At 46.3% G+C, this 14,849-nt stretch overlaps 1 protein-coding gene and 1 long non-coding RNA gene across 3 annotated transcripts in view; one reads left to right on the top strand and one right to left on the bottom strand.

The window, feature by feature from the left end:
* The window catches only part of LOC126537955 (venom allergen 3-like), a 35,665-nt gene extending 31,302 nt beyond the window's left edge, over positions 1–4,363 (bottom strand). Inside the window, exons 1-2 of one of the 2 annotated variants that reach the window (XM_072287959.1) lie at positions 3,137–4,363; positions 572–592 (exon numbers count right to left, since the gene is read on the bottom strand). The gene's annotated coding sequence lies outside the window, so the exon portion shown is untranslated. The remainder of the gene's footprint in view (positions 1–571; positions 593–3,136) is intronic. The other variant, XM_055074569.2, reaches the window with a different exon arrangement.
* A 6,201-nt stretch (positions 4,364–10,564) lies between these two features.
* The window catches only part of LOC129386554 (uncharacterized), a 47,437-nt gene continuing 43,152 nt past the window's right edge, over positions 10,565–14,849 (top strand). Inside the window, exon 1 of the long non-coding RNA XR_008613910.2 lies at positions 10,565–10,777. This is a non-coding gene — a long non-coding RNA (uncharacterized lncRNA). The remainder of the gene's footprint in view (positions 10,778–14,849) is intronic.

Raw genomic sequence — 14,849 nt, 5'->3', positions numbered from 1 at the left:
TGGCAATTAGATGATCGATTGAAATCTGCCGATTGAGTCGCGCTGGTGTGTTGCGGGGAAGTACAACAAATTGCCGAAAGGGCAACACCAAAATTCCTTTTGATGGAATTGTCTTGCGATCTAACCCAGTCGGTATCTACGGGAAGCAGCGTGCCATACAAATTGTATCGGAAGACTGAAAATGTCATGAACTGGTGGAAATTCACCAACGACTGAAGCAAGGATCTCCTCTGTCTCTATTGTTCACCCTTTAAGTTAATGGCGCAGAAAGACGACAGGAAAACAGTGAATTAGGGCTTGATTTATCATGCACGTGTATTGCACATATGGAGCAACAGAAGGTGCTCGGACTGATGTATGCTGGCAACACAGTATTAAAAAATATTTTTTAGACTCTTGCGAATATGGCTGGGTGCACGGCAACAAAGCTAGGCCTTGTGTTTAGCACTAATAGCGAATTGTGATCTTTAATGAAAAGACAAGTAATTACATGGTGACAGTTCAACAGAAAGTCATATCCCTTAGTCAAGCAACACAAATAGCTCGGCGTTTACGTAAACGAAGGAAATACTCAAACACCCACCAAGATATTCTGAAAAAAAAGGGGAAGCGTAATGCAGCAATAATGAAACATTTGTTACTCTGGCGCCACAATAAATATGAGGTAGCACGTGCAATAAGGAAAAGAGTAATGGTGTGAGCGCTAACGTTCACAAATGCGATTTTATGCTTATTGTCGGCTATCTTGTCGGAGCTGGAAAGTTAACCAAGGATCGGTAGGCCAGCTGGCTTCGGGAGCCCAAGGCAAAACCATCAAATAAGGCAGCGCAGTGTGACATGGGTTGGGCCTCGTTAGAAGCCAGGGAAACGCAGAGCAAAATTAGTTTTGATGATGATGATAAGGACGCGTGGTGTTTTATGGCGCAAGGGCCAGTTATGGCCAAAGAGCGCCATAAAATTTGTTTTGAAGAAAGACTGAGTGGGATGGATGAAAATAAATTGGTCGCTAAAGTACACCAGCTCCGCAACAGCATTGTACAGAAAAGGGTTCTTCCAGCCTATGCTGGCTGGAGCAACGAGTTTGTTGCTGTGGTTTCTACACGTCTGCGCCTCACTGTAACGCGGCTGCGCCGTCCAATTATGGACGTCATCGTCTTTCTCTCGAACGGCGGATTCGTGACAGGAAGAGAACAAATAGCGTTTCGTCATTTGTTATTACTGATCGTTCTTCACACTACAATGATTGCGATAAGTTGCCTGTTGAGGTTTTCCGAAACCTTGTGATATAGAATTCATTTTGTGTACTGAAGGCTTACAACTTTCAATCACTTGACAACAGCTTTGCGTAGGCGTAGAACAGAGCAAATAAAGAGCAGTGAAGCAGACCGCTGAAAACGGACGCTTATAGCGGCCTGGTTGTTAGTCAGTGACCAGACTCTGTAGTTCCAGATGCGTCTATCCGTGCCTGTCCTGTTCTCAACCCAACCAGCCGCCAAAGCTGTGCTAAGGTATTAGCAGCTGTAACTTAAACTGCGGCGCTTAAGGCAACACAACAAACTGTGAAGCAGTGGTCGCCCTCGAATAATAATAAAGTTTGAGGGAAACTCCCTGTAATACAGCTAAAAATCTTATGCTTGCAACCACAGTCGAATCCCTATGTGAGCGCCCTCTGCTTGTTTCTTTATTTGCTTTGCTAATTATGACTTTCTCGCTGTTACTATCGAATAACGCGCAAGTTTGCGGGAAGGTTCACATAATCTAGACAGAGGCTCTGTAATGCAACCACGGCCCTATGAGAACATCCCTAGTCAATGTGCTGAGGTTGTTAGCTTTTTTCTTGTTAATAATGTCTTTCTGTTCATGGCGTGCTTTCAGAAAGAACAGTGACTTTCTTAGTAGTGGACGTCCCGACCAGTGCATTTAGTGTTTCGCCAGTAATTCATTGCTCGCGTTGACATGTGTGCTAATATACAGGGTGTCCCAACTACAATGGACAAAGATTTAAAAGGAATATGCAAATGCCACATAGCTTCTACACAACCAAAATAATGCTGTTGGTCATCGCTTGTAGATACTCACATTATATTTCCTATTATATTACATAATTAGTCTTAAATAATTAATCAATTTCTCGAATATCAAAATTATATTCAAAGTGTCATTGAGAAAATTCTGGAGCAACATGAAAAACTCCCCATACAGCTTTGTCTTGGTCAATGCGTGCTACATAAAAGGTGTTTTTTTCCGAACGTCAAAGTACGCTAATACACGAAAAAATTCCGCGCGACTGGTCACTAGAGGCACTTTCTGGTGGCTCGGCCCCAGACTGCTGTCACGCTGCCACAACACTATTCCCAACTTCTTGAAAACATCACTCGCACAACGAAGACCTTTCGCAGAATTGAATATGCCGGAAACCACATGAGCTGAGCTGCGATGCGCATCGGCGTCTGTGTGTGCGATTCTGCTCTGACGGGGAACGTTTCTTTTTTTCTCTCTCTCTAGCTGCGTATGGCAGAGTGAGCGACGTTCGGTGCAGGGTGATGCCAGCCTGTGTGCGAAGATGCTTCATGTGCGCACATGACGACCGGCGAATGCTACGGCTACGCTTACGTCCCACTTCTCTGGGCGAGAATGTACCAGGATGAAACCGTCCTCTCACAGGGACAGTATATAAGCTGCCCCGCCTCCCCGTAGGGACAGCGTTTGCCTTTCTTTCACGAGCAGTTTGTTGAGCAGACCATTGCTTATGCAACGAAGTTCCTTATGCAACGAAGTAAGTAAACGTCTTGTGTTTCGTCCAACACGGCTCTTCTCTGTCCATGCCCTATCAGCTGATCGACTTGGCCAAGCTCCGGGTCGCTGGACCAACGATACCCCTGCGACTTACGAGTCGCATTCAAGGACGTAATTATGAAAGCAGTGATATAAATAGATGTCACATTAACAAAGATCGTGCGGTGACGCATAAAGATGAGGTGCATACATAAAGTTGAATGCTTGTTGCGTTTAGCTCTCGATATAGGTGTAAAATGCAATGGAAGCGACAAACTAACAGAGCTGAACATAGTATTTTGCAGTATGCCAATTAGCTATGGAACAAAAATCACATACGTATACCGGAAAGCCTACTTACCGTTCGAAAAACAACAAATCTATATGGCGCCGCTGCGTAGCAGGAAAGCACCTCCGATGGGGTTTCCTTTTCCTGAATGATTCCTGTGAGAACGCGCCACACTTTCTTGAGTATACTGCAAACGGTGGTGCAAAGAAGCGCTCCGCTGTCATACGCCGTGTAGAATGCGCGGTCCGAACAGTAAGTGGGAATGATAACTGCAATTATGAATGCTTAAAATAGGACTTCAAGTAAGCAGACCAGAAGCGTTTTTGCACACATTAGCGACAACGTGTTGGAGAATAGGTCAAGAGTCATCGTATAAGCCACTTTATAACGACGGAAGCTGGCTCAAAGAAAAAGAGCAGCGCAAGTGATAACAAAGTCTGAGTCACACCAACGCAGCTTTTCTAGGAACAGCGTACGGAGCTGCCGCACTCGATCATTCCTGACTGTTTCGCCTCGTCGCTATCGTGTTTCTCAGAGGCAGGCAGTGCTTGCTTTCAGCGCGCGTAGCAAAACAAGCACTCTGGGACCCGCCCAGCGGTTCACGCCTATTTTCGCGCTGCTGACATCCCCTGTTAACTGTTTTCGCGGTGTTTACCGTAGACTGCAGCATGAAAAACAACATATTGATAAGACTACTGCATGTGAGTACGGCTGCGAGATACTGTACATCCCAAATGTTCATTACACAGTTTAATAGACTAAATAAACCGAAAGATGCGAGGCATATATCCGTATCTCTAATTGAGGTTCAGCGTCGTCGATCTTTATTTACGCCAAATTCGGCGTATTTTACCGGTTTTCATTACAGCGGCACAATTTGTTTTTATTTTTTATTTTATTTTATTTTTTCGGGTGGATCTGTTCGAAACGAACTTTTTAGCTTTTTCTCTTATTTTCGCGGGTAGTTTATCGCTCCAACCTCACCATTTCTTTTCTTTTTCTTTTTTGGTATACACCTCACTCCTTAATTTTGTTGACGCTGAAACATATTACATTACTGCAGGCCCTAGGCTCAAAACCGCAGCTCTATACAACGCTGAGAATAACAAGGATTTTTAAAAGCACTGAACAACAACAAAACAAAAAGAGACAGCGCCCTATGGCGGTGTGCTCACGCAGGATTTAGGAGTGAGTGCATGTCATTGTCCGAAACAATATGAATTCGACTTTCCGTTGCGATGCCGGGTGCGGAGGTACAATAAATAATACGTAAAATATGCCTGAAAAGATACGACCCCGTATTACCATTAGTGAGCTTGTGCATGCTCATCCAGCGCAGTGGCCGCGGGTCGGGGTCTGCAGGGGCGCAGGCCAGGCCTCTGGCAACGCCAACTTCGACGCTCCTCACTCCCCTCTTCTCTACGACCAGGTTATGCCTTCGCGTTTCTTGTCTTGGTTGTACCCGCAGGACATACAGCTCACATAACAATACAAATCTTGCCTTACACGCGCGCAGTCTGGCGTGCGATCTTTACTTCGCCGGTCTGCGTGCATAGGAGTTCGTGTAGGCTCGTCAACGCGCGCGAATCGCCCTCTTATCTCTGCGGTCAATTTCCCCTTCGCGGACCCTTATCGTTTTCAACCTGGCTGCCGCGGTAGCCCAGTGGCTACGGCGTTGAGCTGCTGCGCACGAGATTGCGGGGCTCGGACCCCGCTGCGACGGCGGCACTTTGATAGGAGTTAAAATTCCAGAACGCTCGTGTATATACAGATTTATGTGCACGTAAACAACCAGAGGCGCCCACTACGGCGTGTCCCGTAATAATAACGTACCTTTGGCACGCGAGACCAGATATCTTTAATGCGATTAGCACTCTTTGGAAAGTTCAAGCACTTTTCGATGTGATTTCCCTTTCTAACATCTTTCGCGCCAGCTTGGTCCATTCGGTATGTGCGTCTAGGCATGGTGCACTAGGTATGTAAACATTCTTACGTATTCTTCTAGTATTGGCACGTGGCACAGCGTAGGGGGTCAGAGGGAGAAGCAGAACAAGAAGGAAGATGTGAAGAAGTGGGAAAGCAAAATTGCGGTGAGCTACAGCAAGTTGAAACGCTTAACTTATTCATCACAATTCATTCCCTCAACACAAATCTAAAGCTTTCCCGATTCTTGGATAATCCCCTCGGGTGGGTAGGTGATAATGATGTTAAAGTGATTACGGTTGTACGGCGACTACGGCATGACGACAATGCTATGACTACGACTATGACGACGATGGCTTGTTGACGATAGCAGGACGACAAAAGACGACAAGCGTGTAATCACAATGAAAGCGAGATCACAAAGGTATAATGACTGTGAGTTCAGGACAGTGCAATCTCTACGACAAAATGATGACAATGCAAGTGGCACGACGGCACAACGTCGACATCGCGGTGGCGACAATGGCATGACGACGACGGCTCGATTGCGGACGGCATCATGGCGACGATATGGCAACGCCATGACAGCAACAGAGCAATAACCGCGAAAAGACGATGACGACACCCCAATGAAAGAATGATTGTTATGGCAGAAGGCAAGGAAACCCTGAGGACTGCATGTTTTCGTTGGATGAGATCCCGTCGGCGCTCATGTACATCACCTGTCGCCGCGGGGCGCCTTAATTCGCACCAGTTTCGGTGTTTGCCTGCACTATGCCCGGCAGCTTTTTGATCTGCACTATCTCCGAGATTAGCTCATATTTTTCGGAAAAAGAACCCACCGTGGTTGCTCAGTGGCTATGGTGTTGGACTGCTGAGCACGCGGTCGCGGGATTGAATCCCGGCCATGGTGGCAGCATTTCGATGGGGGCGAAGTGCTAAAACACCCGTTTGCTTAGATTTAGGTGCACGTTAAAGAACCACAGGTGGTCAAAATTACCGAAGTTCTCCACTACGGCGTGCCTCATAATCAGAAAGTGGTTTTGGCACGTAGAACCCCATAATTATTTTTTTCGGAAACAGAATTATTTTTCGGAACAGACGTTGCTCGGACACTTTGCTCCGACTAGGCAAAGTCGGCGTCAAAAGCAGCCGTGTACGGAGAAAGAATTGAAGTGTACAGAAAGGGACCAGCGCGTCCATTTAGCGAAGAGTGTTGAGGTACAGAGAAGTGAAGAAGATGTCGGTAAGAGAAAAATTGAAGAAGGCCGCTGCGAAATGAAGAATTTGGCTGTACGGTGTTTCGCACACTTTGCTTCAAGGCTAATCGCATTAGCTTCGATATTCAACGTGAGAGGTGCATCGATGATATGATACGCCGGGTGGGCGGTGGTAAAAGTCTCGATTTATTGAACGGAGATTGTTTAGATATATATCTGGCAGCAGTTCTGCGTCCTTCTGTTCGAGATGCGTATCATGCGCAGCTGCAAGCGCAGAAGGCACATATCATGCTCCGCGTCTACGATACATCTTTTCTTTTCTTCTTTGAGCAAACAAAAGAAAAAGAGAAATACAGCATCACTAGGAAATCGCACTTAAAAACGCGTTCCCACTACCCGTTTCCCTTTGTCGGAGCAAAGTGGGATCACGCGATCCGACTTTGCACGTCAATATGATTGCAGTGCCCGCATCTCCAATGGTGGGCCTCGCGCCCAATATACAAAGGTTAATAATGCAAGCGCCAGATTAGACAAGGCTGCAGGACGATATTCATCCTTAATCACCCGGTCATCTTTCTCCCCCACGCACGCAATGTAATGACATTTTCGAACCCTTAAACGAACAATGAACATGTTCCGCTAAGAGTGAGTATTTGAATGAACGTCATGTGGCAAGATCACTTCGCCTTATATTTGATTGAGAAAGTTAACTTCCTCCGCGAGACCATAGGATGACCTATGTCCATTTATAGGTAAAAAAATTAATTTACATCAGAGCTCTACAACATGTGGCAGGCGGCGCCCATTCGGACCAAAATCAGGGGCCCCGAATTCACAAAGCTTTTCGTTCATAAATGCTGTTTTTCATTGACTGATTGCCTTCGCTAATAATTTGTCCTGCACCACTATTGGCTAGCATGAGCACTTTTAGCGTAACAGCTTTTTGTGAATATGGGCTAATATTTCTAAGGGCTCTAAACCTAGTTTACGGTTGTACGGTGTACTGATGCGGCAATGAAAGCACAACCATATAATGAAGAGATCGAAAATTTGGTCTCCAAACACTGCAACACAAGAACCGTTGTTGTCGTCAGGTAACGTTACATCAACAAATGTTTAATACGTAGGATACCTTGTTGGGAACAAATAGAAAAAGACCATGATCAGTAAACTTATTCGTTGAAATACCTACGTCAAGACCGCATTATTTGCGCGTGTTCGCTTTGCTCTTATACCTCGAACAATACGTGTTCCCACTGCAGCCTACGCAGAGTTATACCACTGTCACACGGGAAGATTTAATGCCATTCGAATCGAATTGCATTCGCATATAATCCCACTAATCGGGATCTACACGGGAAAATTTAATGTCATTCGAATGGAACGACATTTGCCATCGAATGAGTTAGGGGAACTCATTCGATTTCGAACCGAATGTATACTCTTGACCCCAGAGAGACAACAGCGACACGCAACGCGAAAAAATAATCCGTGCATCAGCAAAGTCAGAAGATATTTTTTCAGACTTTTAAAAAGGAATAATTATTTTGGCCGCGATGACATTTTCACCACGGGCTGTGCTCAAGCGCTATTACTCTTTGTATCAGGAGTCTGTGGCGGCGGTCAGCCATATCGGATGTGTTTGTTTAGCAACGGCAGCAGTGGTGTTGTGTGCCCTCGTGGTCGTTCGTCGGTGTTTGACGTGCGGTGCCATGGTTGCAGCTGCAACGGCTGCGAACCCGAAAGAAAATTTTGTTGAAGACCGTCATTGCTATCATTTGCGAATGCCATTATATTTTACTGTGTAGCACAGCAAGAAATCGAATGGCATTCGATGGATCGAATGACATTCGATTCGAATGACATCAAATCTTCCCGTGTGACAGGGGTATAAGTGTGAGTGAAAGTTATTCGAACAAAGCGACGGAAAGCCCCAAGCGACGGAAAACTACATTACCATGGTTCTATCCATCCACGGGGCATGTGCATATTTTTAAATCTCGTGACATGATAGTTGGAACACCCTGTACATTTTATGAAGCGCATCGCTTCAAGCATTACAGACAGACGGACGGACATATTTCCGAAGGAAGTAGCCCTAGAATACTAACGCTTTAAAACAATATAAAATGAAGACCGTGAAGCATTGCCAAAGAAACAGTGACAAACAAATTGGTGCCGTCGGCGTGGTGGAATAATAAAGTGATAATAAACACAGCACTTTCTAATATGATAATATTAGTTTACTGCGCAATACTTGGGTAGGAATAAATAAATTGATTATCGCAGGTTAAAGCATGTACTGGAGCTCTGCTGCTAGTGCGGTCAAAGTCGCGCAAAACAAATAAATAAAGTAATGTGGTGAGTACAGATACAAGCATAATTCCATCCTTTCGTACTCAGAGAAAAGTTAGAATTGCCGCAAAGTGCAAAAGAGCGACTACTCACGGGCCATCAAGACAAGTCATGGTGCACGAACAAAGGAATACTAGTGCATCTGCCAATACATTGTGTATCTTCCGCGAAATACCATGGCTAAACAGTTCATAAAGGCCCTCTCTGCGCACCTGGTAAGAATATGACAGACATTTCGCATTCGCTACGCCACTGAAAGGACCGAACTACCGCATCCGGACGCGCACTGCGCTTGCATTAGAGCAAATTGTGCTACGTTGAGACATGAGGTCCTTTGTTACTCTAGTCCCGTTCATCTTATTACTTTTTCCAGGTGAGTGACCTGATATTCACAGTTTGATAAGGCTTAACAAAACTAGAATGGTGCCTCTAAATACGGTTATGTCAGTCAGACGTGTATATGTACAAAATATTGCAGCGCTGACCCTTTCCTTCCACAGATCATTATTATGTGGTATGCCTTAGAGCGGAGAGAGATAAAAAGGAAAGGCAGGGAGGTTAACCAGATATCAGTCTCCGGTTTGCTATACTACACTGGGGATCGGTATACCGTAAAGCTCTATCGAGGTCAATGGATGGATGGATGGACGGACGGACGGACGGACAGATGGACGGACGGATGGATGGATGGATGGATGGATGGACGGACGGACGGACGGACGGACGGACGGACGGACGGACGGACGGACGGACGGATGGATGGACGGATGGATGGATGGCTGGATGGATGGATGGCTGGCTGGATGGATGGATGGATGGATGGATGGATGGATGGATGGATGGATGGATGGATGGATGGATGGATGGATGGATGGATGGATGGATGGATGGATGGATACAATTTTCTTGTACGTCCGGCAAGGTATAACGCGACCTTGGCTCAGGTCTCCCACGGGGGAACGTCAAGGCCCTGCCTCGACGCCACCTCACGGGCTTGATGAACTGCCCAGGTCTGGATTCCAAGGTCTGAGCTGCGCAGAGCGGCGGCCCACCTCGACGACAGGGTCTCCGTAGCAACTGCCATCCTTCCTATAACTACATTTCACTCACACAGCATGTGTTTCAGTGTTGCTGGTCCTTCCTGGCACAATTTGCACATGTCGTCCTGATACTTATCTGGGAAGACATGTTTCAGACGGAATGGATTAGGGAAGGTGTTCGTCTGGAGCTGTCTCCAGGAGACGGCCTGGCTCCTGTTCAATTAGGGACTCGGTGGTGGGTATATCCTTCTGGCGTTTAGATATGGACTGTTTGTCATTGTATCTGGTGAGCCTGTCCCGTTGTGCGCGAGGAATGCTCGCTATGGCGCGAGAGGCGTTGCCCTGTTCGGCGCAGCTGGTCATGCCTCGCGCCGTCCGGTGCGCCGTCTCGTTTGGGTTCGGGAGCGCGTCGCCTTCCGTGGTGACGTGCGCGGGGAACCATATGACCCTCGAGCTCACGGTTTTGGATCTGCCCGCTTTGGCCAGAATGGACAGGGCTTCCTTGGAGATTCTACCTTTGGCGTAATTCTTTACTGCCGTTTGCGGGTCGCTTAGTACGACTTCACATTCCTGTTCTGTGAGGGCCAGCGCGATCGCTACTTCCTCCGTTGATGATGTGTGGTGTTTTATGGCGCAAGGGCCAGGTTTGGCCAAAAAGTGCCATGACAGGTGGTAATGTTGACAATGTATTGTGGATGACGTGCACAATGAACTCATCATGGTAGATGTGGTATGGCTTTAAAAGGGCCTAAAATCTGTAGCTGTAAGTGGCATAGTTGCTAAAATAATGACGGTGACTAGGCAGTGATGTGGGCTATGGCAATGGGCTGTCGTTAAAACACTGTGCAATAAAACAACACTGACTCCAGAGTTTTAAGAGAGCCCTTGAATGCAGGGCTTTTAGACACGTGCTAAAAATTGCCTGGCCAAATGATTTTCAGGATGTCGGTTTCGTCTAAAAAATATAAGACTGTTTGCAGTTTGAAAAACGGTTCGTCACTAAGAAAAAATGCAGCATGGAGTGGTATATTTTCGCGATATACAGAAGGGAAATACTTTTTCCTCTCCGTTTCTATTGCAGGGCACTGGATAAGAGCATGGATGACTGTCAGGCCATCGCCGCACCTACTACAAGTAGGAGGATCCCCGCCAGTCAAGATGTAGGAGTGAGTACTGTAAGTGTGTCCTATTCTTAATCGGCAAAGAAGTACTTCCTTGTACCGTGCTGTTTTGTCACTTATCCAATTCCGCAATCTTTGTTTTATAGTATGTAACTTATTCAATGTTTGTGTATCCCACTCTGATTGCCAATGTTTCCTCAATTTACGGCGCAGAAAGGGCTTTAGGTCTGTGGCAGGAATGGGGATATTTCCATCTGTGTCGCTAAAACTCACTGACGTAGCGTTTTCGTCAGCAGCTACGTTGCCTTTTATACCTTTATGGCCAGGTACCCAGCATAGAATAATCGCTTGGTTGCCGATATATGAGGAGCACAACAAACTATACAGCTCATTCAAAACGGGATTCTTATGCTTTCGTAAGCTAATCAGGGCTCTCACGACACTTAACGAGTCTGTAAAGACAACAGCCTTAGCGACATTTCTGCGCCTTATGTGTTTAACAGCCGAAAGTATACCGTACGCTTCTGCCGTAAAGATACTGGTGTGTGGGTTTAGTGGCCCTGATGTTGAAAATGAGGGTCCGAGAGCTGCGTAAGCAACACCGGCTGGAGACTTCGAGGCATCTGTGTAATATTCGTCACAGGAATACTTCTCTTTAAGTTCAAGAAAATGAGATTGTATGTGAGCCTCAGGTGCTTGTTTGGATATTTCTAAGAAAGAGATGTCACATCTTATAGTCTGCCACTCCCAAGGCGGTGGAAGCCGTGTAGGAGCCATTAGGACATTGTGTAAAAGAGGGATCCCTGTATTTTCTGAGAGTGCTTCCAACCGGAGGGACAGAAGAGGCCTAGTGGCCGGGCGGTTACGAAACAGCCTAGCAGTGGACAAGTCGCATATAGTGGAATGACAAGGATGTTTAACATCTGATCTAGCTTTCAAGGCGTAGGAGAAAGTTAAATATGTCCTTTGGTAGTGTAATGACCATTCGTTTGACTCGACGTAGAGGCTTTGCACAGGGCTAGTCCTAAAGGCGCCTGTAGCAAGGCGGATACCTAGGTGGTGAATAGGATCTAGCATTTCCAAAGCGCCTGGTGCAGCAGAATTATAGACTATTGATCCGTAGTCAAGCCGTGTTAATATTAGACTTTTGTAAAGTTTTAGAAGGCACCGTCTGTCGCTTCCCCAAGATGTACGTGATAAGAGTTTCAGAAGATTCATAGTCTTGAGGCACTTTGATTTCAGATACTTCAGGTGGGGTACAAAATTAAGCTTACTGTCTAAAATGATTCCTAGAAATTTGTGTTCATGGCACACAGATAGCCGCTCTCCATTTAGATCTATTGCGGGGTCCGCAAGTATACCTCTCTTGTTAGAAAACAGGACGCATGTACTTTTTTGTGGGTTTAGCTTGAAACCGTTTTTGTCCGCCCACATACATAATTTATTTATGCAAAGCTATACTTGCCGCTCGCAGATACTTAGGTTACATGATTTGAAACCTATCTGAATGTCATCCACATATACAGAATAAAACATGCTACGTGGTATGGCAGTCTGGATCGAGTTCATTTTGACAATGAAAAGAGTGCAGCTCAGCACACCACCCTGTGGAACACGAGCCTCTTGCGTAAATGGACGAGACAGAGTGTTACCAACTCTAACACGGAACGTGCGATTGGAGAGGTAACTCTGAATCACGTTCAGCAAGTTGCCTCGAACTCCCATTTCAGACAGGTCACGGAGGATTCCATAGCGCCAGGTTGTGTCGTATGCCTTTTCCATATCTAAAAATACTGATAGAAAAAATTGTTTGTGGACAAAGGCATCTCGGATATTTGTCTGTATGCGGACAAGGTGATCTGTTGTGGATCTACCCTCCCTAAAACCGCATTGAAAGGGATCGAGTATCTTGTTGCTTTCAAGAAAATGGATGAGGTGGCGGTTAATCATTTTCTCAAATAATTTACATAGACAACTTGTCAGAGCTATAGGCCTATAACTGTTGGGTGAGGAAGGGTCCTTGCCCTCTTTGAGAATAGGGATTACAATTCCTTCTTTCCAGGCAGAAGGAATGTAGCCGGCAGAGAACATGGAATTGAAGAGTGACAGTAGTGTTTTTTGGGTTTCAGGGTGTAAGTGTCTGATCATTTCATACAATATTCTGTCACTTCCTGGAGCGGACTTGTTGCAACAGTTCAGTGAGGCCTGGAACTCAGCCATTCCAAATGGACGATTGTATGCTTCATTGGATGTGCCCTTCCGACTCAAATGCACCTGTTCTGCTAGTCGCTGGTATTTTAGGAATGTATCTGTATAATGAGATGTACTGGAAATGTGCTCGAAATGTGCTCCTAGACAATCAGCTTGTTCCTCAAGAGTGTCTGCTTGTGTGTTCACTAATGGTAGTGGATGAGTTTCACGGCCTTTTAGTTTGTTTACCCTGTTCCAGGCTTTTCTTTCGTCTGTATACGAATTTATGCCGGAAATATATTTTTGCCAGCTATCCCTTTTGGCACGGCGGCGCGTTCTTCTTCCTTCTGATTTTATTTTCTTAAAGCTGATAAGGTTTTCGATAGTCGGAGAGTCACGGAGCTGATTCCAAGCCTTATTCTGTTTCTTTCGTGCTTCCTTACATTCATCGTTCCACCAGGGAACACGTCGTTTATTAGGCGATGCATTTGTTTGCGGGATACATATTGACGCTACGTCGAGAATAAATGCGGTTAAATATGAGACTGCATCGTCAATACTGAGTGCACGATTATCATCCCAGGTCATATATGTTAGTTCTCCGTATCGCTGCCAGTTGGCTGAGTCAACTTTCCACTGGGGTACATGTGGAGAACATTCGTCCCGTTTCCTTAATTTTAAAACAATCGGGAAATGATCACTCCCGTATGGGTCCTTATGTACATTCCACTCCAAGTACGGCACGACTGTACTTGAAACAACGGATAAATCTATACATGAAAATGTCTTGTGTGCAACGCTGTAAAAAGTTGGCTCCTTCTTATTTAGCAAGCATGCACCCGTACTGAATTGGAAATTTTCAATCAGACGCCCTCTGGCATCACACCTAGAGTCGCCCCACAAGGTATGATGGGCATTTAAGTCTCCAACGACAATGTAGGGTTCCGGGAGTTGCGCAATAAAGCTATCAAATTCAGTTTTGGAGAGTTGACAGTTGGGAGGAATGTATAAAGATGTAATTGTCAGCAGCTTACTAAAAAGCACTGCTCTGACTGCCACTGCCTCTAGGGGCGTTTTAAGGGGTAACTGCAGGCAAGCAACACACTTATCTACTATTATTGCCACACCGCCCGACGAGGCAAGAGCCTCGTTGCGGTCTTTCCGGAAAATGGCATACTGTCGGAGAAAGTTTGTTTGTGAAGGTTTAAGATGTGTTTCTTGGACACACAGCACCTTTGGGGTGTACCTATGTAAAAGTTCCTTAATGTCGTCTAGGTTGTGGAGTAAACCCCTGACGTTCCATTGTATTAACTGTGTATCCATAATGTATGTGTTTTGTGCTGTGTGTCTAAGAAATATGGATTAGATTATCTCACGAGACCTCTGCAGGCCCCGTGAAACGCGATCTCTCTAACTTCCGGGCGCGCTCAAGGGAGCTGCGCCGTTCCTTCGGCGTCTGAGACGCCGGATTGGTATTTGTATCCATCACCTCGTCTGAGGCGGTGGATAGCGCCTGCGCAGCGGGCACGTTCGCGGGGGTGGTGGGCCTATCTGCACGCGCAGTGGCCTTGGGTCCAACAGGCCCGAGGGTCTGCTGGTCCTCCTTTGTGGGGGCCGGTACAGCGCTGGCTGTTCCAGCCGGGGGGGCTGATGGCGTGACCGCCGTCACACTCCGTGTGACTTGGGCGGCCGCCGAAGGATGTAGCGCTGCCCCCCGGCGCGCCACTTCGGTGTAAGATGGACTAGACTGGTTCATCGAGAAGCGCTTGCGCGCCTCTTGGAAGGAAAGGTTCAGTTTGATTTTGATTTCGATGATTTGTTTTTCTTTTTTCCAGGATGGGCAAGAACGGGAGTACGCTGGGTGATCCCCGTCACAGTTAGCACAATGGGTGGTGGAAGTGCAAGTGTCAGATGAGTGCTCGTTTGATGCACACTT

Source organism: Dermacentor andersoni, chromosome 4 (genome assembly GCF_023375885.2).
Source record: "Dermacentor andersoni chromosome 4, qqDerAnde1_hic_scaffold, whole genome shotgun sequence".
Taxonomy (NCBI): Eukaryota; Metazoa; Arthropoda; class Arachnida; order Ixodida; family Ixodidae; genus Dermacentor; species Dermacentor andersoni.
Note: the sequence above shows the minus strand (reverse complement) of the source record. Positions and strands in the feature narration are given on the sequence as shown.